Source organism: Camelus dromedarius, chromosome 15 (genome assembly GCF_036321535.1).
Source record: "Camelus dromedarius isolate mCamDro1 chromosome 15, mCamDro1.pat, whole genome shotgun sequence".
Lineage (NCBI taxonomy): Eukaryota > Metazoa > Chordata > Mammalia > Artiodactyla > Camelidae > Camelus > Camelus dromedarius.
In genome coordinates this window covers 34,490,399-34,511,718 of record NC_087450.1, presented here as the reverse complement: position 1 = coordinate 34,511,718, position 21,320 = coordinate 34,490,399, and the positions used below count along the sequence as shown (strand labels likewise).

Sequence of the window (21,320 nt, the reverse complement as noted above, 5' to 3'; positions counted from 1 at the left end):
TTTCTGCTTTCTTTCAGATCTCAAGCTCAGTTTCACACCACTCTCATTATAGGTGATACCCTAAGCTGAGAAATTAAAGTGATTGGAGGGTGTGCTTAATTGGGTCTGGTAGAAATCACATAAACTTTTTTGAAATTTTATTTTATTTTTAATTACTTTATTGAGATATTATTAACATATAAAAGCTATACATATTTAATGTATACAGCTTGATGAGTTTGGGGATAACCTGTGAAACCATCACCATAACCTATTCCAGAAGCATATCCATTCACTTCCAAAAGTTTCCTCCCACCCTCCTTAGTTATCATTTGTATGTGTTAAGAACATTTAACCTAATACAACTTAATTTAAAAAAAAAAAAATTTCTGCCCAATCAAAAAATGGGCAGAAGACCCAAATAGACATCTCTCCAAAGAAGATACACAGATGGCCAATAAGCATATGAGAAGATGCTCAACATCACTAATTGTTAGAGAAATGCAAATCAAAGCTACAATGAGATATCACCTCACAGCCTGAGTCCATACTTCTTGTTCTTCTGTTGTTCTGGCTTTGAGTTCCCTCTTAATTTTGTGCTTAGTTATTTCATTTTTTTTAAAATTCAGCTTTTACTATTATTGTATTGTTGTTGTTGCTGTTGTTTTTAACCAGTATATATCTGTGTTTGCAGAAGTAAGGGTACTGATCTACATCAGCTGGATACACTTTGTTGCTAGAAGTTTCCATTTGGGTGTCCTTTTATATGCAGGATTAAGTTTCCTTTTCTAATTCTCTCATCCTGACCCTTAGTTCTCAGATGCAAACTTGATTTGAAATATCCTACTCAGTTAGTCCCAGCATTTCTTCATCCAACTTAAAGACATGCTTGGAGAAAAGCAAAGGAAGTAGCTCAGGTGTCCCTTGAATTCTTTGAATCTGAATTTCTATGTAGTCTTCAGACCCCACGTTTTCATTCCTTAAGAAATTAGTGTCACACAAAGGCAATGACTGCTCTTTTTATCCAGAAATATATCTCCCTTGGCTCTCTCAGTAATTCTTTCATTAGGTCTTACACACAATTATTGGATGTTTCCACTTCCTTTTTGTCAGGTTGCCTGCCTAATTAAGAGCACCTCAAGACCGAGAACACAGGTAATGTGCTTTACAGAGGGGCCAATTAAATGACTATTTTTGCTGTTTCATTACAAGCAGCATCAGAAATAAAAATGAAGATCTAATCTTATATGCAAAAGGAAGTTCTGTTGTTTCCAATTTTTCTCTAAAGTACGATGCCCTTTGGTCGATAGAAGGTAATGGCTTATGCAAAGTAATGTACTTAAAGTATTTGCAACTTAACATAGGCCACTTTGGGGGGAAAGCCTTTGTTAATATCCAATAAAAAAGAAGAAACATTAATACATATACTATATGTTATATGTGCATACATTATATAATACCTCATTTTGAAAATTATATTCTATCCAAGGATAAAAGTAAGCTTGATTGTCATGTAAGATAATGTACCAAAAAGATCATAAACAAATCAGTCTACAAATCCTTGTCTATTTACTCTTTAGTAAATATAAGTGAAAATAGTGAAAAGTAGTGAAAGATTGCATTTCCATAAAATACTCGGTGGTCTCATCAGTTATTTAAGTATTTGTTCATCTTTAAGCTCTCCAGCTATTTCAGTGAGGTCATTTTTTACAAAAAAGTATGAATAATTTGGCTCATCTTCTCCAGATAAATAATCACTAAGTATTGTAGTAAGACCAAATAATATGTTTATGTGTGAATAACCTCGTTTCTTTAAAAAAAAATCAGATGCCTTTTTGTGTGTTCTTTAAACATTCCTTACCTTCTGCCTTCACTAATCATGTAGAAAGTGCAAGTTTCACAGGGACTCTCAAACTTCTTTATTTTGTAAGTAACTACTGAATCACACAAGGATTGCCTCCCACTCATACAGCCTTCTACCTGCCCAGCTTTTAATAAGAATAAGTGTCTACTCAAAGACTTCTAACATCAGCCCTTGGTCCATGCTTTGTCCTGGTAAAAACAGAAAAAGGAATAAATGTAAAGGTGTAGTCAGACTCCTCTCTATTCCCCCACTCTGCTCAGTTGCCTCCCCACTCCACCTCTATACAACTTTGTGTCTCTCCCTTATTTTATGGGACTGCAGTTCTGTTAACAGAGACTGGAAGGCTTAAAGATAGATTGATTTTTTGGCTCTTGACATGTACCTCACTTACAAACTTTTAATATTTACAAAGAAAAGGCAGATTCTTGTAACTAAACACAGCCGAAATTGCATTGTTCCAATACAACCCTGTTGTTCAATTATTCAACCCTTACAATCTTTCCAAAAGAGTAGTTCCTCATATATGTTTTCTAGTGGCAAAGAAATTCTCACTGTTAACTTGGCAGGTGAAAAGGATGACAGCTATTATAAATAATACAGAAATCTTATATGCTGGATCAACATACTAGGTAATATAAACTCCTCGTTTGAGCGACATGCCAGAACCTAACATCCACATGATTTTTTATCTCCTTCAAAGTAGGCAGCTTGGAATGTGTCTTTGCTGTTCTTACAGGCAATGCTGCCTTTGCTCAGAACATTTTTGGAACTTCTTTTTCAAAACTGTTTTCAGGTCCGGGGACACGTTGCCTTGAACAGCCTCTGGGTAGCAAACCCCCATCATAAAGAGTAGTTCTTACTTCATTTTGTTTTTAAGATGTAAACATTATTGGGAGCCAACTGAAATAGGTATTCAAGGTGGAAAATATATTTGAGTTTACTTAAATACCAGGTAGTGAGACAATGGGGTAATGTGGGTATTTTTCGAATGTATCTTATAAACTGATCCTGAAACTAGGATGAATTTCAAAATCGTTGCAGAAACAACAGGCTTATAACAACAAAAACAAGTCTTCTCACAGCAACCCCTTTGAAGGGCAGCACTCCTCTCTTAACAGTGTAAGTACCGTTGTATTTCTCGTGTGAAATTACTTTTTGTTTATGAAGCATATATTCATTCTCTTTAAAAATATTTAAAGAGGTTTGCTGAAGATATTTTTATGTTCAAGTTGTATAGATTTTTTTTTAAGTTTGCTTTCAAAATGTGTTTGGGCACTATTCAAGGAAGGTAGCTGTTTTCTGGGGGAAATGCTAGGTTATGACCATTGGCATTTTATTTACTTCAGAGTAGGTTTCCTTGGCTGCATAAAGCATGCAAATATTTGTACAATGTTCCCGAGGCAGAGAAACGGAGTGAAGTCATAGGAGATGCCGCAGACTTGGAAGGAAGGAGTGTTAACTCTAGCTCGGGCTAATCTTTTGGTTTAGTGACAACAAATATCAGTTCATTTTTCCAACAGTGATGCTCATCAGCCTCTGAGGATTTGAAGAATTAAGTGAAGTGACTTTTGAAAGCCCTACAGAGTCAAGTTGTGGCAGGAGACAGATCCTTAGAGCTCTAAATGGGAAAATCCAAAAATACTACCATGAACTGGTAATCAGAGTTTAGCTCCTTTTTAGCCTCAGACCCATTTGCTGCACTTTCAGGCTTCTGGAGGATGGATGATGCTGAACTGCTAGATGAGCACAGGGATTACTGAAGCGCAGGACTCAAATGGTCACAACCAGAAACCTGGACACACCAAGAGTCTCTGGAATTGTGATTATAATCAGCAATCATGGTAACCATTGCTGGAGGCAGAAAGTATGTGTATATATATAGTATATTGTTATACATTATCTGCATATGTATTTTTTAAAATCCAAAGTATATAGATAGATCCACATTTTAGACAGATAGATAGATAGATAGGGACTTACAGATATATATACCATGAGGAAAAGAGGCTATCTGTGACGTGGAATTATTTTTTTCTTCTTTTTTGTTTATCTGAATTTTCTATGTACAGATAGGAATATGAATAATTTCAATTCTCATAAAAATAAAATACTCAGTGTAAGTGAGATCACTGTGTAGAAGTGACCCCAGATCAGAGATCCGTTACCTCTATCTGATTGCCCCATAATGGGTTGGGCAAAACTGACAGGCACATGCATCCTGGGCAGCATGTGCTATAGATTTTCCTGCTCAGCAAAATTTGCAAATCAGTCGATTGTCCATATAGAAGTTGATTAAAAGGCTCATCCATTATACTGAATTCAAGGTCGCTTACCCCTATGCAAATGGAAAAACAATGCAAATAAAATACACAGTCTGCATTGTTCTCATCATTCATATCTGTCAGAGCTAATTAAAAATAGATTTTTTTCCCCATTGTTTTGTACTCAGAAAAATTAAAGTTCTTGTTTGTTTACTTTGTACTACCAAGAAATAGCATGTAATGAAAGCTGACAACCTTAAAATATGGTATCTTTTTATCTTAGAAACTGGAACTACATTTAGTTTTCTCATTTTTTCCATCTTTACTGTCATTGTTCAATGCCAAAATGTTCTTTGGAGAGTGCATAGAAAAAAAGACCACATCCATTTCCAATAACTCATAGAAGAGAGTAGATCTCAGTGAGCTTTTGCAAAGGGCACAGTGGAAGAGAAATACTTTTGAGTGAATTACTATGAAAAAATTGCAGTATGCAAGAACTTTTGTTTGACAGTTTTTGACTGAAAAATTATAAGGTATCCATGTGATTTCTCAAGGCATTCATTTTCTTCAAATTAGACACTGGTTCAAATACTCTTTTTAAATAGCATTGCTTGGAGGTATGCTTTTTCTGAGGGGGAAAAATATATACTGAAGTGTAGTCTGGCATTACCCCTGGCCTAATGGTCCATTAGCTTTATACTCCAGAATTTAATGAGAAGGATTTGAGAAAACTTTCAAGTCAACATGTTGAGCGAGGAGGTGGGTGGGTGGGTGGAGGATGGGGAGGATAAATGATGCATGCTGCTTCTGGTGTGTTTTTAGCAGATTTTCTAAAAGAAATTATTTTGGTTCATTTCTTAGCTTTCAAGCCATCATTTGGAAAATATATGCTGCTTTTGAATGGAATGCTGAATTTCAGAGTAATAGGTAAGTCCTTCTGTTAGAGCAAAATAAAATATCTTGGCTTCTATAAATATAACTTATCTATGAAATGCATTTTTAGGCCACTAAGTCCAAGAGATCTTGCCCAAGGTCACTGTGGTAGGCAGAATTTTGGCCCCATGACCTTTGCTCCCTGGTGTTACTCCAGTGAATATGTTATTTGCATTGTTACATAATCACATGGCAGATGTAATTAAAGTCACTAATCAGTTAAACTACTAATCAGTTAAATTTAGGAGATTATCCTGGAGTAGTCAGTGAGTCTAACCTAATCAAAAGAGACCTTGAAAGCAGAAATCTTTCTCTGGTTCATAGCAGATGAAGTCAAGAGTCAAAGAATGAGAAGGATTTGATATGCCATTTTTTATTTGAGGGTGAAGAGAGCCACATTTTAAGTAAATATGAACCTCGGCTCTACAATAGCAAGAAACTGAATTCAGCCAACACCTTGAATGAGTTTGGAATTGGAATCTCCTGCAGAACTTCCAGATTAGAGCCCCAACTAGCCAACTTCTTGATTTCAGTCTTATGAAGCCCTGAGTAGAGGATGCTTCTGGACCATGCTTTACCTAAACCTCTGACTCACAGAACTGTGAGATACTAAGTGGCTGTTATTCTAAACTGCCAAGTTGATAGTAATCCTTAACAGCATCAATAGAAAATGAACATGGTCACACAGTAGACAAGGGGTCCAGTCAGTTGCTGGGCCAGACCTAGGCTGTCTGACTCTAAATCCCACAATCTAAATCCCACTCTTAGACACCACACCACACTGCTAACCACCCTCTCCACCAAGTGGATCAGCACACGCCACCGTCCTTGTCACTGCCCTTAGCTTCCTCTCTCACCCAGGGTCACTGCGCCCCTTATGTGGCCAGGGGAATTGGTGCAGCTGACTGCTCAGGGAGGCCCACAATGTCTCACACACGAGGCAAAGCCACATGTTCACAAGCCTCCACACCACTGCCTTCCAGCACCACAGCAGCCCCAGGACCCTGGATGTTGAACCAGCAGTACCTTTAGGGGGTTCAACTGCAGTTGGGAGAGAACTGCGGACTCTTCTCCTAACCCCAATGTTGAGCACTGTAGCTTCTCCAGGACTGAACAATATTTCAGTCTGTGTAAGATAGCAGAAATAATGCAAGCTCTGGTATCCTGCTGCCAGAGTTCAAACCTGGGGTTGACCCTTTACCAGCTACGTGACTTGGGCAAGTTACTTAACATCCCGGAACCTGTGTTTCCACTGTAAAAGGGAGGTAAAAACGGTTCCACCCGAAAGATCTATGGGGAGCACTAAATGAAATAATGATTAGATGCTTAGTGTAGTTCCTGGCATGCGGTAAATGCACGATTGCATTATCTTTTTTTCTTTTCTTCCTACCACTCATCACCAGAAATGTGACGGCACTCCCTCCCTTCCGACCTATTCAGTTAGTTCTCCCAGTGGAAACTCACACCCTCTAATTACCTTAAAATGTGTTTCCCATGTTCTTTGGTTCAGTGATACCAAACTTGCTTGATTTTAAGAAACATCTGAAGTACTTGTTAAAAGTACAAATTCACAGACCCCGTCTCTGGAACTTCTGTTTCAGGAAATCTGGAGTAGGAAGTCAGGAAGGCTCCAGAAATCTGCATTTTTATCAAGGACCTCAGATGATTCTTATGAACTGTACTGGTTAGGGAGTAAGACCTATGTAATCCTGGGTGTTTCTATGCACTGATACTGGGGGGAGACCCATGTGCCAGGATACCCAAAAAAGCCAGGAACTTTCTAGTGCCACCCTGGGCACTGTCACAGGATAGCAAGATGTCATTAAGAAAAAATGCAAGCATCCCCCAACTAATGCAAAGTTTCTAACAGCAACTTCATAGGCCCTTAAGAAAGGATTCCTTCCACCCCACTCTCTGCCATTCAAAGTGGCTGGTTAAGGTTAACATTATTTGGGGAAGGCACAGAATGAGAGCTATTCTGCCAGGCTGTAGTAGAGCACAAAGCAACGAAGCATGGCCTCGCTAACAGCGCTGGCACAGAGGAAACACTCAGTAAGTGGCTATTGGTGTATGTAACTCCTGACCAAACGTGTACCACTTAGTGACAGGCCAGAGATGCTGCATTACCTGTCTGCCACGGGGTCTGCTGGCTGCATGAGGTTCATAAACATCTTCAAGTCGCTGTGCATCTTACAAGTGCCTAGATCCCAAGGGCCATGGATAAAGGTGGGGGGGGGTTTATGTGAAGCTAGTTAAACTTAAGTCCTGGCAAGGTGTTCACATGGTCATATATTTTGATAAAAATCTGCAAAATGAAGGTATTTTTGTACTCTTTTCTTTATGAGGGAGCCCAAAATTCTACAGCTCCAGGCTCCATAAAACCTGGATTGACCACCATGGCTTCTCAAATGGAACTGCAAAGAGCACGGGGGAATAGGATGCTTGAGAGAGCCATGCCCTCCTTGCAGTTTGGAGCCCCCAGCACCAACACATTATGCTCTCAGTGTGTCACCAAACTGCGGTCCCCTGCCTCAGGCACTGGTGATACCCTGTCCTTCTATACCCAGCCAGCAGTGCAGAGCTCCCACCCTTGCCTGATCCCAGAAGCTGCAAGGAGTCAAGGAAGACCTTCCACAGCCCTGCAAATCACTCAGACTCCTATTCCTTGTCCCAGGGCTGGGGGTTTCTTTTCCCCACTCCCACCCCCCTCCCACATGTGCCAATTCCATTTCAGCCCCAGCCTGGGGTCCCCGGCTCCATCCCCCACTCAATGATCATGCTTTCCAACTGTAAACAGCAAGGTGGCAATTTTTAAAAATGCTGACGCCTTATGCACAACCAGTTGCTCTGCAAACATTCTGTGATTTAATTTGAAATATTTGCTTTATGTAATTTGTAGATTTTAGCTATTGGACTAAGATCATTCACAGAAATAGATTGTAATTTACTGCTGTTTCTCTGGGGTTTTTTTTTTATTACTGCATAAGTAAAACCCACTGTTAGCTAGCACTGTGGGGAAATGCTGGTGTTATATGCGGTGTGCATTTTAATTGGCTGCACAACCACCGTCTCTTCTTCCAGCAACCCTGCGTGTCTGCAGTAATGCCTGTGCACAATTCTCAGATCCCATTAGGTGCCTGTAATCCACGGCCTTGCAATGAACCTGTGGTCTGATTTTCCAACTGTCAGCCCTGCAGATGCTTTCAGAGTGAAGGGCCTCGAACAGAGGGCATCTAGGCTCAGGGAAGTTGGCATGAGTGTGAGCAGGTTTGGAGGAAGCTTAGCACCGAGCGTGGGTTTTTCTCCTCTGGTTGTGTTCCCTGCAGCCGTCAGGGTTGATGACTCTGGTGAGGCTGGAACATGGGCCAGCAGCTCTCCCTTTGTGCTGTTTCTCACAGGAAGAAACAGGGCACACAAGTGGCAACAGAATGAACGAGGGCTTCAGAGTCTTAATAGGAGAATTTCCATCCCATTTTGCAGGTTCTTTTTTTTTTAATTGAAGTATAGTTGACTTACAATATTTTTTTCTCATTATATTTGTTACTTTTTTTGAAGTAAATTTGATTTACAATGTTATGTTAGTTTCTGGTGTACAGTATAGTGACTCAGTTATACATATATTTTTTCATATTATTTTTCATTATATGTTATTATAAGATATTGAATATAGTTCCCTGTGCTCTACAGTAGGACCTTGTGTTTACCTATTTTATATATTGCAGTTTGTATCTGCTAATCTCCAACTCCTAATTTATCTCTCCCTCTCTCCCTTTCCCCTTTGGTAACCATAAGTTTGTTTTCTGTGTCTGTGAGTCTGTTTCTGTTTTGTATATAGATGCATTTGTAGTATTTTTAGATTCTATGTATGTGATATCATATGATATTTGTCTTAATTAGCCATCTGACAATTCCCTAAGTACAATATTCTCTTGGTCCATTCATGTTGCTGCAAAATGTCAATATTTCACTCTTTTCTATGGCTGAATAATATTCCATTGTGTGTGTATGTATGTGTGTGTATATCATATCTATATATAGATTCTTTTAGTCAGCAAACACATACGTACTCCGTGCCAGCCACTGTGCTTGGCACTGGGGATATCACAATGCATAATACACAGTCTTTGTTCTTAGTAAGTTCACATTCTAGTAAGGGAAGGAAAACATTCACATAAATAACTACATTGCACCACCACAGATTTTGCTAGAGACATGAGGAACTATTTAGTATAATGGAAAGAACATGGTCTTTGGAATCACAGAGACTAGGGTTCAAATGCCACTTTTGCAGTATGTTCAGCTCTACCACCTTTGGAAAAGCTGCTTTATCAAAGAACTGTGATTTCCTTACAGCAACAGAACCCTACCCTGCAGAGTGCTGAGAAGTCCCACAGCTGCAAGGAGGGGGAAGCGGGGCAGCTGCTGAAAGCATCCTTCTCCCCGGTGCTCTTTCCAACTCCAATCCCCCTTACAGGAGGTTCCGTGGGGGATCCAGTGATGACGATTAGAAATGGCAGATGTCAAGTAGCTCGTACAGTCATAGGCATTTGATAAATGGTAGTTATCACTTATGACAACTATTAGGGAAACACCATTTCTCGTGTCCCTGGGCTATTTCAATAATCACCGAACTCCAGTCTCTCCTCCCCCTGTGCCTCCTTAGTGCATCCCAGGAGAGCTCCTTCTGCAAAGCAAAGCTTATCTGTTAAGGATCTGCTTTAAATGCTTAGCAGCTCCACCTCTCTGGGAGAAATTCCATCCTCTTGGCAGAGTCGAGGGCACCGCAGTGTCTCCTGCCTTCCTCCAGCTCACCGCCAGGCACACCTCCCACCGTCTCCCTCCGCTCCATGCAGAGCCACTTCCCTGCCACGTCCCCTCCCCCTGCCTTCTCATTTGGGACCTTCTGTTCCCATGGTTGTCTTTCCAGTCCAACCACATCTGCTTGTTCACATGCCTTCGAGACGCCACACTCCATCCACCACCCTGTTCTCCACAGCGACTAACAGAATCCAACACCACCAGCACGCCCCCGCAACTGCTCCCTCCACTTTCCTATTTGCTCCTCTCTAACCCATTCTCCAAACTGCAGCGAGGCTGGGCGTTACACATCAATCCCACCAGGCCACGCGCTTCCTCAAAACCTTCGGTGGCTCCCCCGCCATCACACTCGGGGGGAAATCCATCTCCCGACCGTGGCCTGCAAGGCTCTGCCTGATCGGACCCCGCGTGCTGTCCCACTTGCTCGCTGTGCTGTAGCCACCCTGGCCAGTCTGCAGTTCCTCCAGCCCCGAGCCCTTTCTCCCCTCTCCTGAATGTCGGCCTCCACGTCGAGAATTCGGAACTGAGTCATTTGCCGGCGTTACCGCCAACACAGTCTTCCCCGCTCAGCTCCGGGGCCACGCCCTCCGGAAGCCCTTTCCTGCCTCCCCGGGACAGAATCCTGGCTCTGATTCTCTCTCATCAGACCCTGCTCTTTTCTTGCATGATATGAGTTATAATCTGTAATTTCTTAATGACCTTCTTCCCCTCTAGACTGCAGATTCCACGAGGATGGGACCTGAGCTCGGAGCCGAAGTCCAGCGCCCCGCCCACGCGTCTGAGAGCAGATGTCTCCGGGGAGGTTTCCTGCGGCCCCTGCTCTCCGCCCTCCCCCACGCCTCAGGGAGGACCGCGGCCTGCGCCTGCACGCATCTCTGTTATACACTGCTCTGAAGTACTCTCTTTCTGTGGAAATTTCTCCCCACAGGAATGTGAGCTTCCCAACACCAGGGCTATTCTGTGTGTCCCCCGCAGAGCAAAGCATCCTCCCCCCACTACCAGATCTAGAGTCAAGATTAACCTTCTAAACCTGCAGACAAAAATGTAAAAGCCCTGCTTTCAGATAACATTGTGACCAAATGCAAACAAACAAACAAAAATCACTGTAAATTTACTGAATATACTGAAAATGCTTGCGTTCATTAAGGAGTCAAACTGAGTACGTAAGTGAAGTAATACACTAAATGGCCACCCTACCTTACTCCTGAGAGGTCTTCAGCTTGTTTTTTCTCCTGGTCCTAAAGCCTCCAATACCCTGAGGGACAGAAGACCTTGTTCAGGAACCTAGAAGAGAAGGATGAAAAATGTTAGGAGACAGGAGGGTAGGAAGGTCAAGAAGAGGCAGCACACTGAGGAGCAAAGAGTTTGATCTCTGACATCAGACCGTCAAACTGTGTGGATTCCCTCGCCCTTCCCCTCCACCCCACCTCCACCGCGGATCTGGCCTTGGGCAGGACCCTTGACCTCTTTAGACCTATGCTTCCTCGGCTGAAAAGTGAAGATACAGTTGCCTTGGCAGGTTGTCCTGAGAATTAGATGATGTAAAGTGAGTCTGGCATGGACGTGAAAGCACCTAGCAGTCATCGGGCACAGCCTCCATTCATTTGTACTTGCTCATCCAAGTATTTATTCAGCTCCTGCTGTGTGCCAAAAACTGCTGAGGCTACCAGGAGAGCACAAACTAGCATGTTTGCACACTCACACAGCGTACAGTCTCTTCAGGGATACAAACATTCAAGTAATCAAAGGTAAACATGCACCTGTAGTTGGTGCTATAGAGGAGGTGACACTGTGAGCTCCTGTTACAAAGGAGAGGAGTCCGTGGCCCAGTGCAGACCCTGCAGGCAGCTGGCCTCGCTTTAATTTCTAGCACTGCCACTTACTAGATAGATGACTTTGGGCAAGTCAGTGTACTTACTGCCTTATGTTTCTGTTTATTCATCTGTTAGAGAGAGGTAATAGTAGTATCTATCACATAGGGCTGTTATGAAGATTAAATAAGTTAATAGAGAAAAGGCTGAAGACATGGAAGCAACCTAAATGTCCACTGACAGATGACTAGATAAAGAAGATATTATATATATAATGGAATACTACTCAGCCATAAAAAAAGAATGAAACCATGCCATTTGCAGCAACATGGATGGACCTAGAGATTATCATACTAAGTAAAGTAAGTCAAAGATAAATATCATATATCACTTATATGTGGAATCTAAAAATAAATGATACAAAGGAACTGACTTACAAAATAGAAACAGTCTCACAGACACAGAAAACAAACGATGGTTAACAAAATGGGAAAGGGAGGCAGATAAATTAGGAGTTTGGAATTAACAGATACACACTACTATATATAAAGTAAACAAGGATCTACAGTATAGCACAGAGAACTATATTCAGTATCTTGTAATAACCTATAATGGGGAAGAATCTAAAAAAGAATGTGTAATATATATACACATACATATAACTGAATCACTATGCTGTACACCTGAAACTAACACAGCATTGTAAATCAACAATACTTCAATAAAAAATTTTAAAAATAAAAACAGAAAGAGGGCTGGTGGTTGATAACTACTGTATAAGGATTTGCTATTTCATTATTATTACTTTGCCTAATTGGAGTGGTAAAGAAGGATTCCTAAGAAGTAACATTTGAACTGAGATCTTCAAGGATGAGTAGTATTCACTAGGTGACAGGAGGGAGGGAAAAGCCTAAGCAAAGGTCCACAGGTGGAAAGGATAGTAGCAAATCCAAGGACGTGAATGTGCTACTAGGGCTGCAGTTGAGAAATGAAGTCAGACCCAGCAGGACTTTGGAAGTCACGGCAAGACTTTCATCTTCATCCTACGGGCAATGGGAGTCGTTGGGTTTTGTGAGCAGGAAGAACATCACTGTAACTTCAGAGCAGAGAAGAGGCTAATGAAGTGACAGAGTGAATGCAGGAACAGCAGCTGGAAGTTTACTGTAGAGCTCTGGAAGAAGTGAGGATGACAAGGACAAGAGATGGGACAGATGAGACATGGAATGGATTTAAGAGGTGTTTTGGAGATAAAATTGACAAGACTTTGCTGATGGGGCAAGAGGTAGAGGGAAAAGAAGCAGAGAGAGATGGCCAGCATGGCTCCCAGTTATCTGGCTTGCAAAACTGGATGGACGGCAGAGCTATGCACTGGAGCTGAAGATGGAGAACCATGAAGCAGATCCTTACGGAGGGGCATGGAATGCAACTGAGGTCAGGGTGCCATCTAAATAACAAAGTATGTGAGTGATCAGAGGTGCTCTTCCCCTGGAGAAGTCCCTTGACCTGTATATCTTATATTCCATTAATAGTCCTGCAGACAGGCAGAACAACTGATCATCCGAAGGTCATTTACATTTGGCCATGGGATGCAGTGATGTGTCAACTATATGCTCTTTCTAGCCCAGACAGTCCTCTCTCAGCAGCCAGAGACCAGCAAAAGGAGAAAGAATAAGGTTCTGACTCAGTGGTCCACTGAAGCAAAGAGATGGCTGTATCTTCACAAGTCACCAGGACAAAACCATGTTCTCCTCGGTGTGTGAAAAATCCAGGTAAGTTGTCATGGGAACAGTCAGTGGATTTTAACATCATTATTATTTCTAGCTGCCCTGTGTGAGCACTTACAGTGTGCCTGGTGCTTCATCCACCCTGTCTAGCACCTTCATACTGTCTGCCACCTATCACGACAGGAAAAAAGATTCAAAGAGAGTGACTTACTGAGGCTATACAGCCAGTGGGTGACAGAGCAAGTATCTGGACCCAAGTGTGCATGACTCTAAGGCCAATCTTCTTTTTTTAACCTTAGTGAATTTCTTTAACTGAGCAACACTTTAGCATTGACTCCTATATGCAAAGCAGGCATTTCCAGGTGGTTAAACACAGGTAAGGTGAAGCCCTTGGCCACACAATAGAACAAAGCTAATTGGCCTCTGCAGAGATCAAAACCACGACCTTGTCCTTATTTGATCGTTCTGCCAATGGAGCGCTCAAGGCAAACTTGCCATCAAATGGCTATCAAGCGTTTTATTTCCCTACGTTTTGCTTAGGTTGCTCATTTATTCAAAGAGCTCAGCCTTTCAAAATAAGCCACTGCGTGGAAGAGAAAGAAGCGATGAGTCTACAAATTATCAAATGGAAAGGCTTTTAACAGGATTTGCCAAGGACTTAAAAGGTAGGCAGTAGGGGGCTGGAAACCTACCTTTGGAGATGAGCAGAACAAAGCTCCCAGATCCTGGCCCTCAGGAATGGGTGCCCTTTACTGGCCTTGCCACGTGCTCTCACTGCCACCTGCTGGACATGACACGCATCTCCGTCTCCTATAAAGGTCCCCCTGGAGATTGCTCACAACCTGTCCTGCAGATTGCTCACACTTGATCTCGCCTCCTTTTCCCAACTTAAGGTTTCCTACTCAAGAAGAATTTTGATTTTCTGACCCCAAACTCTTTTCAGCCTGATACCAAGGAAAGGCAGGTAGGAATCCATGCATGTGCTGGCACTGGTGGAGAGAAGCCAAGAGTACAGAGACCACCTTGTGAGGGATGCAGGGCAGAGGAGGCCGGGGGTGGCCGGGGTGGGTGGGGGACACTGCTTGCGATAGCACCTGGGAGAGCCCGCTGCACCTGTGAATCCAGTCATCTAATTTTCAGAACCTCAAGGCTCTTTGGCCATAACTTTAATGACAAAACCTCCCCAAATCCCTTTTAAATACAGCAAGATACATCCTTCCCTGCATTTTTCTTTTCGTTTAAGCACAGCTTGCGTAGCTAAGGGCAGGGTGGGCTTCCAGCTTCAGAACACAGGGCTATTATTTCACGAGGCCACAGGCGGCCGTCTTTCTTTTTAAAAGAAGTTCAATCTTCTTTCATTCACTCACAGCATGAAAATAAATTACTGTGCTTGAGCATTTTAAAAATTAAAGGCTTAGATGGCACACAACTGATCTTCAAGTAGTTGAAATGGTTTCCATCAGCTACTACATTTTTTAAGTTGTCTTTTTCATTTTTCTTTGATTTACTTCATGTGGCATTATGTAGGTGCAGTGGACGGAAATGCATCTCATATTCCAAATCAGCTAGGATGCTAAACTCCATTCCTTTTGGATACATTTGGAATAGAAAGATGGAGTGGAACATATTGGAGGTAAAAGTCAGGGGCCTAGCTAGTGACTCGTCCTTCATATGTTTCAGGTTCAACAACTCAAATAAATTAGAGTCATTCTCTGAATTTGCTTTCCAAAGTTCCAGACTTCCAGAATGTCTTGGCAATAAAAGAGGACCTAGAATTTCTCAGCCAGTTTTCAGACTTTTTACATCATTCACTGAACCCGACTACTGTCTTCTGATTTAACACACTGAACTGAAACCACACAGCCAGGTGTCATGACTCTCAAGTTTGTGTCTTCAGTTTCTAACACTCACCTGAGGTCTAGGCCCATCTCTCTAACTACCCACTAAATACTTCACTCTGGGTGTCCCACATCCAGCTTAAGGCAACTTAAGCTCATTGTGTCTAATCTCAGTCCTGGTCACCTCGGCCCCATCTCCTAAACCTGCTCTTCCTTCCTGCAATCATGCCATTTAATGGCAAAACTATCCACTTAATTACGTAAACCCAAACCCCAAGCGTCGCATGATACCCCATCCTTTATGTATGATTGATTATGAAGTCCTGTTATGTCTACTACATAATAAAGCTGTTCCTTCTCTTCTCTCCAGCTATACTGACACTGCCTTTTCCCTGGAACTGTTGAAACAGCCTTCAACTATCTACCTTTCCCCATGTTTAATGTTCTCCTTTTTATCCTTCACATTCAAAAATACAGAACTGATCACATCCTTGACACCACAATCACAGTATATAGAAGGAAAGATTAATAAATTGGACTCATCAAAATGTAAAACTTTTGTTCTGGAAAAGATCCTGTTAAGAGGGTGAAAAGACAAACTATGGACGGGAAGAAAGTATTCACAATCACGTATCCAACAAAGGACTTGCAGGGCTTCATCTAGAATACATAAAGAACTCTCAAAACTTAACATTAAAAAAGCCAACCAATTCAACTCAAAAATAATCAAAAGACATGCACAAACATTGCATGGAAGAGTAAATACAGATGGCAAATAAGCACATGAAAAGGTGTACAATGTCATAAGTCATTGGAAAAATGCAAACTAAGACTATAATATGATGTAACTACACCTACCAGAATTGCTAAAATTAAAAAAAAAAAAAGTGATAACACCAAATCTGGGGGAAGATGTGGAGAAACTGAATCACTCATGAGAATGTCAAATGGTAGAGCCCCTCTGGAAAATAGTTTGACATTTCCTTTTAAAACTAAAAATGGACTTACACCAAAAGACCCAGCAATTGCACTCTTGGGCATATATAGCAGAGAAATAAAAACTTGTTTTCACACAAAAATTTAGACACAAATGTCATAGCAACTTTATTTGTAATAACCAAAAACTACCCAAATGCTCTTCAATAAGTGAATGGTTGAACAGACAGCCCGTGGAATACTACTTAGTAATTAAAAAGGAATAAACCATTAAACAAGAAGGATCCTCAACAAAATGATGTTGGGTGAAAAAAAGTTTATGTCAAAAGGATGTATCTTGCATGATTCAATGGATGTGAAATTTATGAAATGAAGTAGGCCCACCCTACTCCAGTTTGAACTCATCTTAACTGATTACACGAGGAATAACTGTTTCCAAGTAAGGCCACATTCTGGGGTACTGGGGGTTAGCATGTCAACACACGAATTTGGGAGGAAAACAACTCAACCTGTAACACCCAGGAAGCACTAGTAACGAAGAAAACTGTTCCTTCTTCTGTTTGAATGAATAGACAGTCTACGTGTCAGTAGTGTGCCTGGTAGCAGAGGGCACACAGAATGTGAAGTGGAAACTGACTGGGACTTGCCATGAAGATTCTTATGCTCATCACATAAGGAGACATTTAACAACCACACAAGTGTGCTTAACACGCTATTAGCAGATGTTTGACGGCTTGCCAAATATGCAGGTTGGAACATTCTGCAATAATCATATTCCAGTCTATAGTTGACTCACCTCGTAGTTGGCTTAGAGTCATAAATTAGCTATAAAATTTTTCACAGTGAAAAAAATACTTACTGAGAACAAGCCAGAGTTGGTAAATAATTCACTCAGCTTTTATAAGAGCCAAATTGCTTAATCCAGGCATTGTAACCAATTGTGGCCGGGCATTGGGAGAAGAAAGTGGATGTGGCCATTCTGAACATGGCCTAGGAATTGTTTGGTGGCTTTTGGGGACAGAAAGCGGGGATGAAACAGACTCTCTCCAAGGAAATCCTCTGCACAGTCCTCCATCTCCAACAACCCAATCCATTCACATATGTTCATGTGCATGAGTCAGTCTAACCAGTTCCTGGGCACCAAATCTGAAGTTGTCGCCCGATAACTTCCAGTATCTGCTATCTTCTGTATCTTAGAGCCTCAAACTAAACTTCCATTATAACATCCTATATGTAAACATGTTTATTTTCTGCTGCATTGATATAGAATCATCTTTCCTTTTTAGAAACATCCATCACCAATTTTAGAAGTTTAAATTTGTATCAAGATGTTACATGAGCTATCCATTTGGGGAAAAATTAGAATATGGAGAGGTTTTATGGGAACATGCCAAGTGAGAGAGGGCCTGGCTGATATACAGGAAATAGACTTGCAGAGATGACAAGAAATGACATTCCAAGGAAAGTGAATCGTGTGACTGACGTCAGTGTGTCATGAGTGGTAGAGCTCAGCCATGGAGCCTGGAGCCCACTGAGAGTTCCTCGTTGAAAGAAGGAAACAAACCTAAGTGGGACAGAGATTGAAACATCAACCAGAAAACAAGAGATGGCTGAAGAAGGGGCTTGAGTCCAAACCCTTAAATCTGCAGAGGAGCAGAAATCCAGGCTGGCATCAGTATCCAAGAGATCCAATCTGAGGGAAGCAATTTAGATTCTTGGCACAAGGTGGATACCCAAGTCACAGAGTAGGATGGTCTAAGTCTGGAAAAGATACTGAGTGGGGACAGTTTTGTGCCTTAGTGATGGGAACTCCACACACTCTAGATTATGTGGGACAGAAAGTTTCTCTCCTCCGAGTCCAAGTTGGAAGGGTGGACCCAAGTTGCTCAAGCTGCCTGAGATGGAACCGGGGGAAACCTTGGGAAAGGGGCATGACACCAGCAGCACAGACAAGTACATGTGGAAAGACGACGTCCATCGTCATCTTCACCAGCATCACCGCCGTCATCACCACCACCACTGTCACTAACACTCAGAGAGCATTTACCTTTTATCAGGCACTTTTTAAAGCACTTTACACAATGTTAATTCATTTACACCTTACAGTAACCTTTTAATATCTTTTTTTACAGATGAGGAGACTGAGCAAAGAGAGGTTAAGTAACTTGTCCAAGATCGCCACTTGAAAAGCAGTAGACCTGGGATTCTGTGAACTTGAGAATGACCAGCTGTCTGAGCAGACTCCTAGTCTATTTACCAAGCTGCCTGAACAGCATGCCCGGCGTGCCTGACCCACAGGCACAGGGGAGAAGCCCATGGGTGCACAATGCTGGAAGGGAAGCTGCAGAAATGAGCAGAAAGCACTTCAGAGTCCTGTAATTCTGCCCCCAGGGGAAGTGTGAGCCAGGGGCTATTTCAGACAGTGGCTAGTGAAATGAGCTATTTCCTTTTCAACAAGGAGTAGTGAGTAATAGATTAGAGGTAAAAATACTAAGATAGCAATGGGAGGACCTCCTACTCTGTAGAGATTATGACACCTCCTGACCTGACACAAATCAGTCACTTAAGAAGTGATCGTTAGTCGGGTGAGTATAGCTCAGTGGCAGAGCACATACGTAGTATGCATGAGATTCTGGGTTCAATCCCCGGGACCTCCATTAAAGATAATAATACTAAATAGTAAATAAATAAAATTAAAAAAAAAAAGAAGTGATCATTAATAGTAGTATATGCTGGCGTTAATAGGAAAAGACTCTGAAAAATAAGAGACCTAAAACTTCTCTCACCTCTGTTTCCCCCCCTTATTTATGAGACCATAAGGGACAGTGGGAGCTATAAATCCCACCTTCCCCCAAAGCAGATGTCCCTTTGCTGTGTCCCTCCAGCCCTGGGGTGTGCCCCTTCTTTGAGACTTCTGATTCAGTAAAATGACAGCTCGAAGGTCCAGCACAGTGGTCACCATGATACACAAAGAAAATCATGACTTCCAAATTATTTGCCAAAAACAAAATAAAAACAGTAAGTACTATCTCCTGTTATAAACATGGCCCTAGTGGAGTAACTGAAGGGCCAAGGAAAGATGTGAGACGCATAGAATCCACTTGAATACCTTATGTATCCAGGCCCTGCCAGTTAGGGTAAAATGAAGAAAAGAATTAAGGATAAACTCAAACCTTAAACTGGTAATTGATTCTTATTTAGTGATGAAGCAACCTGGGTAAGAGTTAACAGAATTTCATCTACCCACATCAAACAGTAAAGTTGAAATATGTCACGTAAGAATTAAGGTCTGAACTTGGACTCCAGGCACTTAGGCTGAAAAAAAAAAAAAAAAAATGGCACTTACAGATCAGGGTCCTGGGCAAACCTGAATGTGGCCATAAGGAAAACCTCCCCCAGTGACTATAGCCCCAGATCTTGCCCCAGCTCCAAATTGCTGGTCAATCAGCCTTCTCAGCCTGCTGAGAAGTAACCTCAGTCTGCTGAGGTGGTGACCCTATTCTCAGTGGCTAAGGGTTTCTTTAATGCCTGGAAGACGGAGAGAGAAATAAAGATGATAAAGTAATCAAATCCATGGTGTCAATATTTTTAAACTGCTTAGAAAATCTGGTACATCAAAGCATTTGACAGATTAAAATATGTAACCAAATAAAACATGCCATTAAATAGTTGATTTTTAGACTCATGGTTTAAGTTAAAAGGTATAAATCTATCTGCCTATGTTTGTATATACTATTAGAAGATATAAAAGAACTTGAGATTTGCAATATTTATAAATCTTATTTATTAAATTAGCTAGAGCATTTTAAGTACTTCGAAGAAATTTACTTGCTATAGGCGTTTAGTTCTTAAGAAGAGCAAATCCATTAAAGTTTAAAGTATTTAAAGGACTAATTAATCAAGTTAATGAATAAATTCGTTTACAGTCATTGGTAACATTTACTAGATTTAAAAGTAGAATAGTAATTAGGAGTTGAATGTAACTGTTCAATTTTAAAAAATGCTGGTTTATAATTTGAACACATTAAATTCTCATTTTAAAGACAAAAGTACCTGAAAATAATCTTTTCTGTGAATGACATCAGCCCCCAGTACCACTAAAACACACATGACATTTCTGATTCTGTGTTTCCTTTGATTCTGGGTTCTTGGCATTTGGTCTTTTACAGAACATAACCCTGATCCATAAAGAACCAGCTGTCTTCAGAAGGAGGAAAAACCATTTACATGTCAAATGTGAATCTATTTCCTTACTATATTTAATCTCCAGGAATGGCCTCATAAAATAATAAAAGTCTCAGTTCAAATTAGCATCTGATACTTCATTCCATTATCAAAAACCATTACTACATAATTTATTGGCCTACAGAAAGGAAACTCCTTTTCTGTTTGGTCTTCAGCTCTAGGGAGATCAAATTCTGGTTGTATGTATCTCCATCAATATTAATCAAAATTACACAGAGACTCACTCCCTGTCTATAGAATTTTCTATAAAGATTAAAACACATGGTTGCAGAACCAGTTGTACATATTTACAACTTGGGACCTATTGAAGTGTAGCTGACAAAAGATGGAACAGAGAGGAAGGGAAGAAATGTGCAGAATGTGGTAGAAAGGGTAACATCATAAGGTGAGGAGTCAGAAATAATTGAGCTATTACTGAAGCTGAAGGATCAGAAATAGAGCTTTAGGTATATTTTTATTGAACTATAGTTGCTTTACAACGTTTCAAGTGTATAGCAAAGTGTTTCAGTTGTACATACTTACATACATACATACATATACATATACATATATATATCCTTTTGCAGATTCTTTTCCATTATAAGTTACTACAAGATATTGAATATAGTTCCCTGTGCTATACAGTAGATCCTTGTTGTTTATCTATTTTATATATAGTAGTTTGCACCCGCTAATCCCAAACTCCTAATTTATCCATTTATCCCCCACCTCATGTTCCCCTTTGGTAACCATAAATTTGTTTTCTGTCTGTGAGTCTGTTTCTGTTTTGTAAATAAGTTCCTTTGTATCATTTTTTTTTGGGTTCCACATATAAGTGATATATGATATTTGTCTTTCTCTGCCTGACTTACTTCACTTAGTATGATAATCTCTGGGTCCATCCATGTTGCTGCAAATGGCATGGTTTCATT

General features: G+C 41.0%; 1 long non-coding RNA gene across 1 annotated transcript in view; it reads right to left on the bottom strand.

Moving 5' to 3' along the window:
* The window catches only part of LOC135322976 (uncharacterized), a 412,557-nt gene that overhangs the window by 124,943 nt on the left and 266,294 nt on the right, over positions 1-21,320 (bottom strand). The window contains exon 3 of the long non-coding RNA XR_010384037.1: positions 11,053-11,139. This is a non-coding gene — a long non-coding RNA (uncharacterized LOC135322976). The remainder of the gene's footprint in view (positions 1-11,052; positions 11,140-21,320) is intronic.